Source organism: Oncorhynchus kisutch, unplaced genomic scaffold (assembly GCF_002021735.2).
Source record: "Oncorhynchus kisutch isolate 150728-3 unplaced genomic scaffold, Okis_V2 scaffold998, whole genome shotgun sequence".
Taxonomy (NCBI): Eukaryota; Metazoa; Chordata; class Actinopteri; order Salmoniformes; family Salmonidae; genus Oncorhynchus; species Oncorhynchus kisutch.
The window spans coordinates 45,380-61,907 of record NW_022262943.1 but is presented as its reverse complement, the minus strand read 5'-3'; the positions used below and the strand labels follow the sequence as shown (position 1 = coordinate 61,907).

Below are 16,528 nucleotides of genomic sequence, written 5' to 3'. Positions count from 1 at the left end.
GGGACTCCAATCAAGTTAAAGAAAAGTAAGGAGATCAATGGAAACAGGATGGACCTGAGCTCAATTTCCAGCCTCATAGCAAAGGGTCTGAAAACGTATGTATATACGTTTTTTTTTAATATTTTTTTCATTAATTAAAAACTATATGTTATCCGCTTTGTCATATGGGGTATGTGTATAGTACCCATTAAAAACTAGCGGTCACATCAAGCAGCTGTAATGACAGAAAATAATCTAGGTAGACTGCAAGTTTAGACAAAACTCAACTGTTTCAAACCAAATGCTAGCCTCTGGGCATTGGGAAATATGAATATTACAAAATTTTCCGCACGGTTTCGAACCGGGGACCTTCGCGTGTGAGGCGAACGTGATAACACTACACTACGGAAACCTAATGTGTGGAAAAATAAGGGTGTGACTGACTTTCGCGTGTGAGGCGAACGTGATAACCACTACACTACTGAAACTACAATACAAAAAGAGGAAGTCGTGGAAAATATTAGGAATGCCCACAAGTCTACCTCACATAATATCCCAAATTGAGTACCACAGAAAGAGCCATAATACCCATTAAAAACTAGCGGTCAAACAGGAAAATGGTTCCAATCGTTTTTCCACCATTCATATTCCCCACGGGGGATTTTAAAAACACTTGAAATAAGGGCTGTGTTTCTTGTCAGCTTACCCTGGCATGGTAAACTATTTGAATCATTATGGACCTCAGACCACACGTAGCAGGAATGTATTCAGAGCGCCCAAGCTAGCCACACATGCAGAGTGCGTTACGCGACTAAAAAAGGTATGTCTGAATAGCAAATATTGAGAAGTGCGAAGGAAAATCATGAATTCCGAAATTGGGACCGAGTCCTAAGTGAATAGGCTTACTGTCCAATTTTTTAAAATATGTTTCCGCCCGGTCTCGAACCGGGGACCTTTCGCGTGTTAAGCAAACGTGATAACCACTACACTACAGAAACCTAATGAGTTGAATTCAAAGGGTGTGACTGACTTTGGCTGGGTGGGACATTTATCGCTCTCAGAACCTAATGAAATCAGAAATGACTTAGTCCATTAATTAAGCAATAAGGCTTGAGAAGCCGGGAATTATTGTGTGCCGCCGGCTCTTGGAAGAGGCTTGGTGGTTCAAAACTTCTTCCATTTAAGAGTGATGGAAGCCACTGTGTTCTTGGGTACCTTCAATGCTGCAGAAATGACCAATCATTTGAATTTACCACAGGTGGACTCCAATCAAGTTAAAGAAATATCTAAGGATGATCAATGGAAACAGGATGGACCTGAGCTCAATTTCCAGCCTCATAGCAAAGGGTCTGAAAACGTATGTATATACGTTTTTTTTTAAATATTTTTTTCTTTAATAAAAACTATATGTTATCGCTTTGTCATTATGGGGTATTGTGTATAGTACCCATTAACAACTAGCGGTCACATCAAGCAGCTGTAATGACAGAAAATAATCTAGGTAGACTGCAAGGTTTAGACAAAACTCAACTGTTTCAAACCAAATGCTAGCCTCTGGGTATTGGGAAATATTGAATATTACAATATGTTTCCGCACGGTTTCGAACCGGGGACCTGTCGCGTGTGAGGCGAACGTGATAACCACTACACTACGGAAACCTAATGTGTGGAAAACTAAGGGTGTGACTGACTTTCGCGTGTGAGGCGAACGTGATAACCACTACACTACTGAAACTACAATACAAAAAGAGGAAGTCGTGGAAAATATTAGGAATGCCCACAAGTCTACCTCACATAATATCCCAAATTGAGTACCACAGAAAGAGCCATAATACCCATTAAAAACTAGCGGTCAAACAGGAAAATGGTTCCAATCGTTTTTCCACCATTCATATTCCCCACGGGGGATTTTAAAAACACTTGAAATAAGGGCTGTGTTTCTTGTCAGCTTACCCTGGCATGGTAAACTATTTGAATCATTATGGACCTCAGACCACACGTAGCAGGAATGTATTCAGAGCGCCCAAGCTAGCCACACATGCAGAGTGCGTTACGCGACTAAAAAAGGTATGTCTGAATAGCAAATATTGAGAAGTGCGAAGGAAAAGCATGAATTCCGAAATTGGGACGGAGTCCTAAGTGAATAGGCTTACTGTCCAATTTTTTTAAATATGTTTCCGCCCGGTCTCGAACCGGGGACCTTTCGCGTGTTAAGCAAATGTGATAACCCCTACACTACGGAAACCTAATGAGTGGAATTGAAAGGGTGTGACTGACTTTGGCTGGGTGGGACATTTATTGCTCTCAGAACCTAATGAAATCAGAAATTACTTAGTCCATTAATTAAGCAATAAGGCTTGAGAAGCCGGGAATTATTGTGTGCCGCCGGCTCTTGGAAGAGGCTTGGTGGTTCAAAACTTCTTCCATTTAAGAGTGATGGAAGCCACTGTGTTCTTGGGTACCTTCAATGCTGCAGAAATGACCAATCATTTGAATTTACCACAGGTGGACTCCAATCAAGTTAAAGAAATATCTAAGGATGATCAATGGAAACAGGATGGACCTGAGCTCAATTTCCAGCCTCATAGCAAAGGGTCTGAAAACGTATGTAAATAAGTCTTTTTTAAAATGTTTTTTTCATTAATAAAAACTATATGTTATCGCTTTGTCATTATGGGATATTGTGTATAGTACCCATTAAAAACTAGCGGTCACATCAAGCAGCTGTAATGACAGAAAATAATCTCGGTAGACTGCAAGGTTTAGACAAAACTCAACTGTTTCAAACCAAATGCTAGCCTCTGGGCATTGGGAAATATTGAATATTACAAAATGTTTCCGCACGGTTTCGAACCAGGGACCTTTCGCCTGTGATGCGAATGTGATAACCACTACACTACGGAAACCTAATGTGTGGAAAACTAAGGGTGTGACTGACTTTCGCGTGTGAGGCGAACGTGATAACCACTACACTACTGAAACTACAATACAAAAAGAGGAAGTCTTGGAAAATATTAGGAATGCCCTCAAGTCTACCTCACATAATATCCCAAATTGAGTACCACAGAAAGAGCCATAATACCCATTAAAAACTAGCGGTCAAACAGGAAAATGGTTCCAATCGTTTTTCCACCATTCATATTCCCCACGGGGGATTTTAAAAACACTTGAAATAAGGGCTGTGTTTCTTGTCAGCTTACCCTGGCATGGTAAACTATGTGAATCATTATGGACCTCAGACCAGAAGTAGCAGGAATGTATTCAGAGCGCCCAAGCTAGCCACACATGCAGAGTGCGTTAAGCGACTAAAAAAGGTATGTCTGAATAGCAAATATTGAGAAGTGCGAAGGAAAAGCATGAATTCCGAAATTGGGACCGAGTCCTAAGTGAATAGGCTTACTGCCCAATTTTTTTAAATAAGTTTTTCCACCCGGTCTCGAACCAGGGACCTTTCGCATGTTAAGCGAACGTGATAACCACTACACTACAGAAACCTAATGAGTGGAATTCAAAGGGTGTGACTGACTTTGGCTGGGTGGGACATTTATCGCTCTCAGAACGTAATGAAATCAGAAATTACTTAGTCCATTAATTAAGCAATAAGGCTTGAGAAGCCGGGAATTATTGTGTGCCGCCGGCTCTTGGAAGAGGCTTAGTGGTTCAAAACTTCTTCCATTTAAGAGTGATGGAAGCCACTGTGTTCTTGGGTACCTTCAATGCTGCAGAAATGACCAATCATTTGAATTTACCACAGGTGGACTCCAATCAAGTTAAAGAAATAGCTAAGGATGATCAATGGAAACAGGATGGACCTGAGCTCAATTTCCAGCCTCACAGCAAAGGGTCTGAAAACGTATGTAAATAAGTTTTTTTTTAAATATTTTTTTCATTAATAAAAACTATATGTTATCGCTTTGTCATTATGGGGTATTGTGTATAGTACCCATTCAAAACTAGCGGTCACATCAAGCAGCTGTAATGACAGAAAATAATCTAGGTAGACTGCAAGGTTTAGACAAAACTCAACTGTTTCAAACCAAATGCTAGCCTCTGGGCATTGGGAAATATTGAATATTACAAAATGTTTCCGCACGGTTTCGAACCGGGGACCTGTCGCGTGTGAGTCGAACGTGATAACCACTACACTACGGAAACCTAATGTGTGGAAAACTAAGGGTGTGACTGACTTTCGCGTGTGAGGCGAACGTGATAACCACTACACTACTGAAACTACAATACAAAAAGAGGAAGTCGTGGAAAATATTAGGAATGCCCACAAGTCTACCTCACATAATATCCCAAATTGAGTACCACAGAAAGAGCCATAATACCCATTAAAAACTAGCGGTCAAACAGGAAAATGGTTCCAATCGTTTTTCCACCATTCATATTCCCCACGGGGGATTTTAAAAACACTTGAAATAAGGGCTGTGTTTCTTGTCAGCTTACCCTGGCATGGTAAACTATTTGAATCATTATGGACCTCAGACCACACGTAGCAGGAATGTATTCAGAGCGCCCAAGCTAGCCACACATGCAGAGTGCGTTACGCGACTAAAAAAGGTATGTCTGAATAGCAAATATTGAGAAGTGCGAAGGAAAAGCATGAATTCCGAAATTGGGACCGAGTCCTAAGTGAATAGGCTTACTGTCCAATTTTTTAAAATATGTTTCCGCCCGGTCTCGAACCGGGGACCTTTCGCGTGTTAAGCAAACGTGATAACCACTACACTACAGAAACCTAATGAGTTGAATTCAAAGGGTGTGACTGACTTTGGCTGGGTGGGACATTTATCGCTCTCAGAACCTAATGAAATCAGAAATGACTTAGTCCATTAATTAAGCAATAAGGCTTGAGAAGCCGGGAATTATTGTGTGCCGCCGGCTCTTGGAAGAGGCTTGGTGGTTCAAAACTTCTTCCATTTAAGAGTGATGGAAGCCACTGTGTTCTTGGGTACCTTCAATGCTGCAGAAATGACCAATCATTTGAATTTACCACAGGTGGACTCCAATCAAGTTAAAGAAATATCTAAGGATGATCAATGGAAACAGGATGGACCTGAGCTCAATTTCCAGCCTCATAGCAAAGGGTCTGAAAACGTATGTATATACGTTTTTTTTTAAATATTTTTTTCTTTAATAAAAACTATATGTTATCGCTTTGTCATTATGGGGTATTGTGTATAGTACCCATTAACAACTAGCGGTCACATCAAGCAGCTGTAATGACAGAAAATAATCTAGGTAGACTGCAAGGTTTAGACAAAACTCAACTGTTTCAAACCAAATGCTAGCCTCTGGGTATTGGGAAATATTGAATATTACAATATGTTTCCGCACGGTTTCGAACCGGGGACCTGTCGCGTGTGAGGCGAACGTGATAACCACTACACTACGGAAACCTAATGTGTGGAAAACTAAGGGTGTGACTGACTTTCGCGTGTGAGGCGAACGTGATAACCACTACACTACTGAAACTACAATACAAAAAGAGGAAGTCGTGGAAAATATTAGGAATGCCCACAAGTCTACCTCACATAATATCCCAAATTGAGTACCACAGAAAGAGCCATAATACCCATTAAAAACTAGCGGTCAAACAGGAAAATGGTTCCAATCGTTTTTCCACCATTCATATTCCCCACGGGGGATTTTAAAAACACTTGAAATAAGGGCTGTGTTTCTTGTCAGCTTACCCTGGCATGGTAAACTATTTGAATCATTATGGACCTCAGACCACACGTAGCAGGAATGTATTCAGAGCGCCCAAGCTAGCCACACATGCAGAGTGCGTTACGCGACTAAAAAAGGTATGTCTGAATAGCAAATATTGAGAAGTGCGAAGGAAAAGCATGAATTCCGAAATTGGGACCGAGTCCTAAGTGAATAGGCTTACTGTCCAATTTTTTAAAATATGTTTCCGCCCGGTCTCGAACCGGTGACCTTTCGCGTGTTAAGCAAACGTGATAACCACTACACTACAGAAACCTAATGAGTTGAATTCAAAGGGTGTGACTGACTTTGGCTGGGTGGGACATTTATCGCTCTCAGAACCTAATGAAATCAGAAATGACTTAGTCCATTAATTAAGCAATAAGGCTTGAGAAGCCGGGAATTATTGTGTGCCGCCGGCTCTTGGAAGAGGCTTGGTGGTTCAAAACTTCTTCCATTTAAGAGTGATGGAAGCCACTGTGTTCTTGGGTACCTTCAATGCTGCAGAAATGACCAATCATTTGAATTTACCACAGGTGGACTCCAATCAAGTTAAAGAAATATCTAAGGATGATCAATGGAAACAGGATGGACCTGAGCTCAATTTCCAGCCTCATAGCAAAGGGTCTGAAAACGTATGTATATACGTTTTTTTTTAAATATTTTTTTCATTAATAAAAACTATATGTTATCGCTTTGTCATTATGGGGTATTGTGTATAGTACCCATTAACAACTAGCGGTCACATCAAGCAGCTGTAATGACAGAAAATAATCTAGGTAGACTGCAAGGTTTAGACAAAACTCAACTGTTTCAAACCAAATGCTAGCCTCTGGGCATTGGGAAATATTGAATATTACAAAATGTTTCCGCACGGTTTCGAACCGGGGACCTGTCGCGTGTGAGGTGAACGTGATAACCACTACACTACGGAAACCTAAAGTGTGGAAAACTAAGGGTGTGACTGACTTTCGCGTGTGAGGCGAACGTGATAACCACTACACTACTGAAACTACAATACAAAAAGAGGAAGTCGTGGAAAATATTAGGAATGCCCACAAGTCTACCTCACATAATATCCCAAATTGAGTACCACAGAAAGAGCCATAATACCCATTAAAAACTAGCGGTCAAACAGGAAAATGGTTCCAATCGTTTTTCCACCATTCATATTCCCCACGTGGGAATTTAAAAACACTTGAAATAAGGGCTGTGTTTCTTGTCAGCTTACCCTGGCATGGTAAACTATTTGAATCATTATGGACCTCAGACCACACGTAGCAGGAATGTATTCAGAGCGCCCAAGCTAGCCACACATGCAGAGTGCGTTACGCGACTAAAAAAGGTATGTCTGAACAGCAAATATTGAGAAGTGCGAAGGAAAAGCATGAATTCCGAAATTGGGACCGAGTCCTAAGTGAATAGGCTTACTGTCCAATTTTTTAAAATATGTTTCCGCCCGTGATCGAACCGGGGACCTTTCGCGTGTTAAGCAAACGTGATAACCACTACACTACGGAAACCTAATGAGTTGAATTCAAAGGGTGTGACTGACTTTGGCTGGGTGGGACATTTATCGCTCTCAGAACCTAATGAAATCAGAAATGACTTAGTCCATTAATTAAGCAATAAGGCTTGAGAAGCCGGGAATTATTGTGTGCCGCCGGCTCTTGGAAGAGGCTTGGTGGTTCAAACCTTCTTCCATTTAAGAGTGATGGAAGCCACTGTGTTCTTGGGTACCTTCAATGCTGCAGAAATGACCAATCATTTGAATTTACCACAGGTGGACTCCAATCAAGTTAAAGAAATATCTAAGGATGATCAATGGAAACAGGATGGACCTGAGCTCAATTTCCAGCCTCATAGCAAAGGGTCTGAAAACGTATGTAAATAAAAAAAAAATTAAATATTTTTTTCATTAATAAAAACTATATGTTATCGCTTTGTCATTATGGGGTATTGTGTATAGTACCCATTAAAAACTAGCGGTCACATCAAGCAGCTGTAATGACAGAAAATAATCTAGGTAGACTGCAAGGTTTAGACAAAACTCAACTGTTTCAAACCAAATGCTAGCCTCTGGGCATTGGGAAATATTGAATATTACAAAATGTTTCCGCACGGTTTCGAACCGGGGACCTTTCGCCTGTGAGGCGAATGTGATAACCACTACACTACGGAAACCTAATGTGTGGAAAACTAAGGGTGTGACTGACTTTCGCGTGTGAGGCGAACGTGATAACCACTACACTACTGAAACTACAATACAAAAAGAGGAAGTCGTGGAAAATATTAGGAATGCCCACAAGTCTACCTCACATAATATCCCAAATTGAGTACCACAGAAAGAGCCATAATACCCATTAAAAACTAGCGGTCAAACAGGAAAATGGTTCCAATCGTTTTTCCACCATTCATATTCCCCACGTGGGAATTTAAAAACACTTGAAATAAGGGCTGTGTTTCTTGTCAGCTTACCCTGGCATGGTAAACTATTTGAATCATTATGGACCTCAGACCACACGTAGCAGGAATGTATTCAGAGCGCCCAAGTTAGCCACACATGCAGAGTGCGTTACGCGACTAAAAAAGGTATGTCTGAATAGCAAATATTGAGAAGTGCGAAGGAAAAGCATGAATTCCAAAATTGGAGTCCTAAGTGAATAGGCTTACTGTCCAATTTTTTCCAATTTTTTAAAGTATGTTTCCGCCCGGTCTCAAACCGGGGACCTTTCGCGTGTTAAGCGAACGTGATAACCACTACACTACGGAAACCTAATGAGTAGAATTCAAAGGGTGTGGCTGACTTTGGCTGGGTGGGACATTTATCGCTCTCAGAACCTAATGAAATCAGAAATTAATTAATTAATCCATTAATTAAGCAATAATGCTTGAGAAGCCAGGAATTATTGTGTGCCGCCGGCTCTTGGAAGAGGCTTGGTGGTTCAAAACTTCTTCCATAATTATCCTGTAAGGGAAGACCCCCCTGAAGTGGACAAAAATGAATGGCAAGTCATTGGCACCGGACAAACCATATACACATTGGTATACACATGGTATACCAATTGGTATACCACATGGTATACCAATACCAATTGGTATACCAATTGGACGTAAATTCGTGCAAAGTTGATGGCAAATGTCATATGGCTATTGCCAGTTGTAACACTTCAAAAATCCAACAGGGGGTGAGTGCGCTCCACCGTGGTTTTTCATATTGGAAATGGACATCAAGTCAACATCAAAAAGCAAAATTTTGAAAAAATGATTTTTTTGTCAAAAATTATCACCCCTTAAAAAAGTGCTTTCTGGACCGTTTTTCAAAATTCTTTCAATTTTTGTGTCAATTACACATGTATAAGAACTGTATCAACATACTTTTGTCCAATTTTATTAGCAGAATTTTTTTTTTTACATGCGCATAAGAAATATGTTTTGTCCATTTGCAATATGATTTCATATGAAGTCAAAAGTCGAAAATGTGAACTTTTAAAAAAACTTATCACCCTCGTAAAAAAGTTCTTTCTGGACCGTTTTTCGAAATTGTTTCGATTTTATGTCAATTGTGTAAGAACTATATGAATATACATTTGTAAAATTGTATTATCATAATTTTTTTTTTACTTGTGCATAAGGAATATGATTTGTCCATTTGCAATATGATTTCATAGGAAGTCAAAAGTCAAAAGTCACCTTTTTTTAGGGCCAAATACCATAAGAAATTTGACATGCTCAAAAATCCTGCAGAAATGCAAAATTGACTGGCCAGATGAACTCGGGATGGCCTGGCAGTGATAGTTGCTCCTTTCCATCGCTCATTGTGTTGACTTCATCATGTCCATTTTGTGATGTTTTTTCACTGTTGAATCATATTGCAAGTGTACGGGCATTTGCAATATGGTTCAATGGGCATTTACCATAAGAAATTTGACATGCTCAAAAATCCTGCAGAAATGCAAAATTGACTGGCCAGATGAACTCGGGATGGCCTGGCAGTGATAGTTGCTCCTTTCCATCACTCATTGTGTTGACTTCATCATGTCCATTTTGTGATGTTTTTTCACTGTTGAATCATATTGCAAGTGTACGGGCATTTGCAATATGGTTCAATGGGCATTTACCATAAGAAATTTGACATGCTCAAAAAATCCTGCAGACATGCAAAAGTGACTGGCCAGATGAACTCGGGATGGCCTGGCAGTGATAGTTGCTCCTTTCCATCGCTCATTGTGTTGACTTCATCATGTCCATTTTGTGATGTTTTTTCACTGTTGAATCATATTGCAAGTGTACGGGCATTTGCAATATGGTTCAATGGGCATTTACCATAAGAAATTTGACATGCTCAAAAATCCTGCAGAAATGCAAAATTGACTGGCCAGATGAACTCGGGATGGCCTGGCAGTGATAGTTGCTCCATTCCATCGCTCATTGTGTTGACTTCATCATGTCCATTTTGTGATGTTTTTTCACTGTTGAATCATATTACAAGTGTACGGGCATTTGCAATATGGTTCAATGGGCATTTACCATAAGAAATTTGACATGCTCAAAAATCCTGCAGAAATGCAAAATTGACTGGCCAGATGAACTCGGGATGGCCTGGCAGTGATAGTTGCTCCTTTCCATCGCTCATTGTGTTGACTTCATCATGTCCATTTTGTGATGTTTTTTCACTGTTGAATCATATTGCAAGTGTACGTGCATTGTTGTGCAACTGGTAACCCAAAAATAAAAATATGGTGATTTCATTATGTCCATTTGTTTATGTTTTCTTACTTTTGCAAAGTCACTGTGCATTTGCAATATGGTTCAATGGGCAGGTACCATCACGAATTTGTCATGCTATAAAAATCCTGCAGGAATGTGAAATTGACTGGCCAGATGAACTCGGGATGGCCTGGCAGTGATAGTTGCTCCTTTCCATCGCTCGTTGTGTTGACTTCATCATGTCCATTTTGTGATGTTTTTTCACTGTTGAATCGTATTGCAAGTGTACGTGCATTGTTGTGCAACTGGTAACCCAAAAATAAAAATATGGTGATTTCATTATGTCCATTTGTTTATGTTTTCTTACTTTTGCAAAGTCACTGTGCATTTGCAATATGGTTCAATGGGCAGGTACCATCACGAATTTGTCATGCTATAAAAATCCTGCAGGAATGTGAAATTGACTGGCCTGATGAACACAGGATGGCCTGGCAGTGATAGTTGCTCCTTTCCATCGCTCGTTGTGTTGACTTCATCATGTCCATTTTGTGATGTTTTTTCACTGTTGAATCATATTGCAAGTGTACGTGCATTGTTGTGCAACTGGTAACCCAAAAATAAAAATATGGTGATTTCATTATGTCCATTTGTTTATGTTTTCTTACTTTTGCAAAGTCACTGTGCATTTGCAATATGGTTCAATGGGCAGGTACCATCACGAATTTGTCATGCTATAAAAATCCTGCAGGAATGTGAAATTGACTGGCCCGATGAACTCGGGATGGCTGGGCAGTGATTCTGGTTAATCTCAGTCGCTCGTTAGGGTTGATTTCAGAATGTCACTTTGGTGATGGTACCTCACTGTTTAAACATATTGCAAATGGACAAGAGTCACCAGCAAGTCACCGTCCGTCAGTCAATTAGATATCATTCTGACACCAAACTGATACAAACTGACACCAAACCCACTTTTTCCAACTCGTTTAGTAGCCAACTATCACATACTTCAGAGCTGGCCCAAAATTCACAACGCCTTCGGTTCAAACCATAAAAAAAACATAAAACACGTAGTTACGTTCTAGCTGCGGGTCCATTTCTTATGTTATGTGTAGGCCTAGCTGAGGCGACCCCGAATCCCAAGTTTCGGCTTGATCGGTCATTTGGTGTCCGAGCAAAACCCTAATTGGTGCTGAAAATCCACTTTTTTCCATGACTTGCTACGGGGTCCTTGAATGAGCTATCGGACAGAAACATTGGGGTCCGTCTCTATGGAACGAGACGGTCGCAATGCACCTAGTCTTGCGTTTCTGAGACTTTTCTAAATGTCGTCATTTTCGTAACGGTCAAAATGAATTGAAGTCATTGCAAATGTACGAGGCTGTTTCTCGGTCCGAGAACCTTCTAGAGCCACGTAACTCACCACGCACTATTGACCGGAGGTCTAGAACAGGATTCTAAAGTTTCAGACAAAGCTAACTATTGCAGTCACTGTCTGTCTCTACGCACCCCAATACGTCCCTCCATCCAAGTTGTGTTTTAGTGTGATTTATTTTTCCTTTGAAATTTTATGGGAAAAATGACTGATTTACAGTTCATGGGGGTTGCCTAATCACATATATGAAGTTTTGGAAAGATCTGACTTTTTTAACCCCTCGAAACAGCCCAAGAGACACCAATTATGGCACTATTATGAAGCTATAAATCAACACATATCCTCATTGGGGTATGCTTTTACAGAATCCTGAGTTTTAAGTCCTTATGTTAAGAACTGACTGATTTACACAGGGTTGAATGCACTATGTCTATCAAACTGCAGGCAGGGTATGGGTATACACTTTTAGGGTGATTTTAACCACTTCCGGTTGCTCCAGGAAGCTTAGAATCGACACAGGTAGACCTCATAGTGGCTTGATGGACTGTTACCGAAGACAGGTTCATACGGCATTCATAACCCATATAGGCTTCAGGTTGAATTTAGGTGTGCAGGCAATGTATTCCAATGGGGAGAGAAGTCATTGTAATTTGTGAGATCAAAAAACCCTGTTTTACTGTTAAGGGTTAATGCCACACGGTCAAGGTTAGGCTTGCACAGATCGGGAGGACCTTAGGAACATTCCTGTGGTTGAATTGTCCTTCTAAACCTAACGGTTCCGCCGCTGTCACCCAAAAGCAAATGATGTTGTGGTGGAGGCTTCATTTTGGGCCTACTTTTCTAATGGTCGCTGCGCCTAGACCGAGCGAGCTACGGTCAAGCGGGATATCTCGTTGAACTCGGCACGGCCTAGAGATTATGTTTATGCCATTGCCTGCTCTCTGTGTCTTTGAGCACCGCACTTTATCACTCCATCCTTGCTGTGTGTGTATGTGAAAGCTTTTCTTTGACATCTGTTGGGAGAAATGACTGATTTACAGTTCATGAGGGTTACCTAGTCACACATATGAAGTTTTGGAGAGATGTGACTTTTCTAACCCTTCAAAACAGACAGTGTGACCCAATTAAAGGCACTTCCGGTTGGCACAGGAAGCTATAAGTAAACACATGTCTTGATTGACATAGACACTTACAGAATCCTGAGTTTTAAGTCTTTAAGTTAAGAATTGACTGATCTACACAGGGTTGAATGCACTATGTCTATCAAACTGCAGGCAGTGTATGGATCAACACTGATAAGGTGATTTCAATCACTTCCGGTTGCTTCAGGAAGCTTAGAATTGGCACAGGTAGACCTCATAGTGGTCTGATGGACTGTCATAGAAGACAGGTTCATAAGGCATTCATAACCCACATAGGCTTCAGGTTGAATTTAGGGGTGCAGGCAATGTATTCCTATGGTGAGAGAAGTCAATGCAAACTCTTTGAAGTAAACACCTTCTTTTAACTATTAAGGGTTAATGCCACACGGTCAACGTTAGGCTTGCACGAATCGGGAGGACCTTAGGAACGTACCTGAGGTCGAATTGTGCTTCTCACCCTAACGGTTCTCTTACTGTCACCCAAAAGCAAATGACGTTGTGGGGCAGGCTTCATTTTGGGCCTACTTTTCTAATGGTCGCTGCGCTTAGACCGAGCGAGCTACGGTCAAGCGGGATATCTCGTTGAACTCGGCACGGCCTAGAGATTATGTTTATGCCATTGCCTGCTCTCTGTGTCTTTGAGCACCGCACTTTATCACTCCATCCTTGCTGTGTGTGTGTGTGAGAGCTTTTCTTTGACATCTGCTGGGAGAAATGACTGATTTACAGTTTAGGAGGGTTACCTAGTCACACATATGAAGTTTTGGAGAGATGTGACTTTTCTAACCCTTCAAAACAGACAGTGTGACCCAATTAAAGGCACTTCCGGTTGGCACAGGAAGCTATAAGTAAACACATGTCTTGATTGACATAGAAACTTAAAGAATCCTGAGTTTTAAGCCTTTAAGTTAAGAATTGACTGATCTACGATCTACACAGGGTTGAATGTAGTCATTTTCACCTTTGAAGGTTATGTACATCAAAACACCTTTTGGGTTAATTTAACCACTTCTGTTTGCTTCAGGAAGCTTAGAATTGGCACAGGTAGACCTCATAGTGGTCTGATGGACTGTCATAGAAGACAGGTTCATAAGGCATTCATAACCCACATAGGTTTCAGGTTGAATTTAGGGGTGCAGGCAATGTATTCCTATGGGGAGAGAAGTCAATGCAAACTCTTTGAAGTAAACACCTTCTTTTAACTATTAAGGGTTAATGCCACACGGTCAACGTTAGGCTTGCACGGATCGGGAGGACCTCAGGTACGTTCCTGAGGTCGAATTGTGCTTCTCACCTTAACGGTTCTCTCACTGTCACCCAAAAGCAAATGACATTGAGGGCCAGCCTTCATTTTGGGCCTACTTTTCTAATGGTCGCTGTGCTTAGACCGAGCGAGCTACGGTCAAGCGGGGCATCTTGTTGAACTCGGCACGGCCTAGAGAATATGGAAATGCCATTGTAGGCTTTGTGTGTCTTTAAGCACCGCACTTTGTCACTCCATCCTTGCTGTGTGTGTACTTCTGTGTGTGTGTGTGTGAGAGAGAGCTTTTCTTTGACATCTGTTGGGAGAAATGACTGCCTTACAGTTTATGGGGGTTGCCTAATCACACATATGAAGTTTTGAAAAGATCTGACCTTTTTAACCCTTGGAAAATGCCACTGTGACACCATTTAAGGCACTTCCGGTTGGCACAGGAAGCTATAAATAAACTCATATCCTGATTGAGGTATGCCTTTACATAATCCTGAGTTTTAAGTCTTTACGTTAAGAACTGAGTTGTTTACGGAGGGTTTAGGGAGTGTGTGTTATTTCAGAAAATCATAAAAAATCACAGAAATCTCGCAGAGCTCCGCAGCACACTTTAAAAAGGTTCGTAAGAACACCCTGCAACTGGATCTGTAACCGTTGAAAAAAAAACACCTATCCGTGAACATCACCAATCTGTCGTTGTACGATTTCTCTTAAATGACGATAGATAAATGGCAGTTTTTTTTTTATTGACACCGGAGGCTCCTTGACTTTGACGTGAAGTGGAAAAATAATTTCTCTATTTTCATTTTGGACCTTTAATCCCAGATAAATGGCCATAACTCAAAAACCGTTGAGGCCTAGACGCCATCTTGTTCGGGGCCAACTGCCCGTTATGCCAAACCTACGCTCACCGAGTTTCGGCTTTGAAATATTTTCAGTTTTCGAGATAAGGCCCCGTCGTGAATCGTGATGTTTTGTCCAATAGCAATATGATTGCTTATGCCCTCTTGTGGGAATTTCCGGGACAGCGGCAAAATGACCAAAATCTTATTATTTTTGTAAAACGGAAACCGAATGTCCGACAAAGTTCATTTGATGACTTCCCGGTAGGTCCGGCCCTGCCGCTCGGCCCGACGCCGTCCGCGAATTTTACAAACGATTTCGGACGTCTAGTAAGGGACCGTACATTTCCAATATGGACTTTCTCACTAACCATATGGCACCTGCCGAAATCTTCCCTTAAGGTATGTTAAGGCTATGGCAGAATACTGCCCCCGTTGGAGAAATGCGTGCCCATAGTAAACTGACAAAAAATCTGTAAAAAATTGCTAATATATGCATATAATAAATATTATTGAATAGAAAACACTCTAAAGCTTCTAAAACCGTTCAAATTATGTCTCTATGTAAAGCAGAACTCACAGGGCATCCATTCTTCCAAACTCTTTCTGTCATCAGAAAAGTTGGCCCAACTTTGACGTCATCGCCCCCACCCTTCCCAACCAGCTACTGATCTGGAAACAGTTTCTATCTCTTCAGCGCGATGTCCTCTTTCAATGGGGCGCGTCATTGTGAAGATTGCGCGCTCCCTCACCCTTTGGCGGGGCGAAACCCTCCGGTCACGCAATAATACGTGCGCGCGTCTGCAAATACTGTCTTTTGTTCCAAGATCCACCAAACGACGTAGGCTTCTCCTTTCGAGCTTATATCTTTTATATATGATTAAAACATGTTTTAGCTCGAATTTTAACTTAGTTTGACCAGTTTAGTCGACATATAATATGTAATTTTGAAGTTTCGATGCGCAACCCATAGATTTTTGAGTGCTTTTCAGCCGAAATTAGTCTCGTTTGATAACCCAAAGACACACATTTGAAAGGGAAACGCTGGTTTTGGTAAGTATGACTTCTTCCACGACTTCTGATCGAACAACGGCTAAGGTAAGGGAAGATTTATGTGGTTATTATGTGTTTCTGTGGACTCCGAAATAGCGAAGCCATATTGCTAATCTATGAGCGCCGTCTCATATTATTGACAAGTGAACGAATTCTGTAACGTTAAAAATAAATGTAACACAGCTGTTTTATTAAGAAGAAGTGTATCTTTCTAAGTATATGTAGAACATGTATATTTAGTCAACGTTTATGATGTGTATTTCTGTTATCTGGCAGAGTTATCATAATTTCTCCGGGCATTGTTGTAGCATTTTTTGGCCATGACCTTCTATGTAAACCGTGATTTATGGATATAATTAGCATATTATTGAAAAAAACATAAATGTACTGTATAACATGTCCTATTCCTGTCATCTGATGAAGATTTTCAAAAGGTTAGTGAATTATTTTTCTTTTAATCCTGCTT

The 16,528-nt window shown here is 40.8% G+C and overlaps 7 non-coding genes across 7 annotated transcripts; all 7 read right to left on the bottom strand.

Annotated features, from left to right (window-relative positions):
* Nucleotides 1-904: 904 nt before the first annotated feature.
* On the bottom strand, nt 905-977 carry trnav-aac (transfer RNA valine (anticodon AAC)). Its single transcript has one exon. It is a non-coding gene; the product is annotated as a tRNA-Val (tRNA).
* Nucleotides 978-1,565: 588 nt separating this feature from the next.
* Nucleotides 1,566-1,638, bottom strand: trnav-cac (transfer RNA valine (anticodon CAC)). The gene has a single exon. It is a non-coding gene; the product is annotated as a tRNA-Val (tRNA).
* Nucleotides 1,639-2,151: 513 nt separating this feature from the next.
* On the bottom strand, nt 2,152-2,224 carry trnav-aac (transfer RNA valine (anticodon AAC)). Its single transcript has one exon. It is a non-coding gene; the product is annotated as a tRNA-Val (tRNA).
* A 2,423-nt stretch (nt 2,225-4,647) lies between these two features.
* trnav-aac (transfer RNA valine (anticodon AAC)) lies at nt 4,648-4,720 on the bottom strand. Its single transcript has one exon. It is a non-coding gene; the product is annotated as a tRNA-Val (tRNA).
* Nucleotides 4,721-5,308: 588 nt separating this feature from the next.
* Nucleotides 5,309-5,381, bottom strand: trnav-cac (transfer RNA valine (anticodon CAC)). Its single transcript has one exon. It is a non-coding gene; the product is annotated as a tRNA-Val (tRNA).
* Nucleotides 5,382-7,141: 1,760 nt separating this feature from the next.
* Nucleotides 7,142-7,214, bottom strand: trnav-aac (transfer RNA valine (anticodon AAC)). The gene has a single exon. It is a non-coding gene; the product is annotated as a tRNA-Val (tRNA).
* Nucleotides 7,215-8,393: 1,179 nt separating this feature from the next.
* Nucleotides 8,394-8,466, bottom strand: trnav-aac (transfer RNA valine (anticodon AAC)). Its single transcript has one exon. It is a non-coding gene; the product is annotated as a tRNA-Val (tRNA).
* Between the last annotated feature and the right edge of the window lie 8,062 nt (nt 8,467-16,528).